Consider the following 2,417-nt stretch of genomic DNA (forward strand, 5'->3'; position numbering starts at 1 on the left):
AGAGCTTACAGTAGCTCATGGCATACAGTGCATTTGAGAGTTTGGTGTTGAGAGCCAGTGTGGCGCAATGCTCCCTCTAAGCTGTGGAGTCTTGTGAGCAAAAATTCTACTTTGTGAGCTAGTGGCATTAAAGCTGTGAGCGAGCCGTTTGGCTGCTGCATAAATTAGCATGCTCTGGAGCCATCCCTTCCTGAGCCGAGACAAAAATGTGTGAGCTGGAAGCTAAAAAAAACTGTGAGCTAGATCACACTAACTCAGCTTAGAGGGAACACTGGTGTGGTGCAGTGGTTAGGAGCATGGACTCTAATCTGGGAGGACCGGGTTTGAGTCCACACTCTTCCGCATGCAGCTGCTGGTGTGACCCTGGGTCAGTCACAAGTTCTCTCAGAGCAGTTCTCTCACGAGCAGTTCTCGAGAGAGAGCTCCCTCAACCCTGCCTACCTCGCAGGGTGTCAGTTGCAGGGAGGGGAAGGGGAAGGAGATTGTAAGCCGCTCAGAGACTCCTTCGGGTAGTGAAGGGCAAGGTATAAATCCAGTCTCCTCTTCCTCGTCCACCCTCCAAAGCAGCTATTTCTCCCAGGGGTATCGACCTCTGTAGTCTGGTAGTCAGTTTTAATTTTGGGAGATCCCCAGGCCCCGTCTGGCAGTTGGCAAGACAAATCCCGGTGGTGGTGGTCATCACATCCCATAGATTCCTAAGACATTTCTCATCTGCCATAATCCATAAAGATGAGGACAGGACTCCGCATATATAAGGGACCCTCTGTCCCCCTTTTGGCCTTTTGCTCCCCATTTTCATGGGCAAGGGAGGGGGAGTTACTTCAAATTTGATTGCATTTTATATGTTGTACGCTATCTTGAAGGCAGGAGATTAAAATATTTTAAATAAATGATGAGGGGGGCAGTAAGATTCGGCAAATACCAAAGGAAGGGTTTCTTGGCTTGGGGAAGACACTGCACCGGAATGCAATGACAACAGGTCGTTTCATTGGCTTTAAAAGGGGGCTTAGACAGATTCGTGGAGGATCGTTCCACTGGAAACCCAGTAGAACTCCAGTCACCACCTGGGGGGTTGGCAACCCTACTTTGGTCTGATCAACCAGAAAGGTCCCTTTTGGCCGCTACTTTCCCCATGCCTTACATTAGTTGGCTTTGCGACAAGTGGAGAGATGGAAGGACTTAGAATTCCTGGGTTGCCAACTCCAGGTTGCGAAGCTCTGGAGACTGAGTGTGGAGCCGGGGGAGGGCACGGGGAGGAGGGTATATCCTAATAAAGTGTTTTTTTAAAAAAAATGATGAGGGGGGCAGTAAGATTCGGGAAATACCAAAGGAAGGACTTCTTGGCTTGGGGAAGGCACTGCGCCGGAATGCAATGACAACAGGTCGTTTCATTGGCTTTAAAAGGGGGCTTAGACAGATTCGTGGAGGATCGTTCAACTGGAAACCCAGTAGAACTCCAGTCACCACCTGTGGGGTTGGCAACCCTACTTTGGTCTGATCAACCAGAAAGGTCCCTTTTGGCCGCTACTTTCCCCATGCCTTACATTAGTTGGCTTTGCGACAAGTGGAGAGATGGAAGGACTTAGAATTCCTGGGTTGCCAACTCCAGGTTGCGAAGCTCTGGAGACTGAGTGTGGCGCCGGGGGAGGGCAGGGTTTGAGGAGGGATCTCAGTGGGTTATAATGCCCCGGAGTTCATCCCCTGAATCAGCCATTTTTCTCCAAGGGAACTACTCTCCGTAGTCGGGAGAGCTGTTGTAATTCTGGGAAATCTTCAGGCCCCACCAGGAGGATGGTAACTCTATTTAAGGAGCCTCCAATTTTTTCTTCTTCAGTATTGTGCTTTACGGCAACTTTAGTTTTGTAGCACTCAGGTTCAGCAAGCGAACAGCAACGCTTTCAGGAAGAAGCCAGTTGCTGCTATTCACCTAATGGTCACAGGAGGAGCTAAACCCAAAGGAAAGGTAAAGGTAAAGGTTCCCTTGCTCACTCCTGAGGCTTGCAGAAGAGTGTAAGAAACAGTCTGAAAAAATGTATATTTAGAATCATAGAATCATAGAGTTGGAAGGGACCTCTCGGGTCATGTAGTTCAACACCCTTGCACAATGCACAATAATAAAATAATTTCTAAAAAGCCCGGAAATGAAAAGCAGCCTCTCTCTGTCCCTGTTTGATCATTTTAACAGCATATTTTTTACACATGTACAAGGGAGCAGCCATGGCTCAGAAGCAGAGCATCTACTTGGCAATTCCTGGTATCTGTCAGAGTCGGGCACCGTCCTGCTATGTAAATGGCTCCCAGGGCTCTTTTTGTAGCAGGTACTCATTTGCAAGGAGCTGCGGTGGCTCAAGTGGCTAAGATGCTGAACTGCAGGCTGTGGAAGGTCAGTAGTTCAGCAGTTCGAGACCCGAGTGTGC

The sequence above is a fragment of the Gekko japonicus genome, unplaced genomic scaffold (assembly GCF_001447785.1).
Source record: "Gekko japonicus isolate JY-2015 unplaced genomic scaffold, Gekko_japonicus_V1.1 scaffold4627, whole genome shotgun sequence".
Taxonomy (NCBI): Eukaryota; Metazoa; Chordata; class Lepidosauria; order Squamata; family Gekkonidae; genus Gekko; species Gekko japonicus.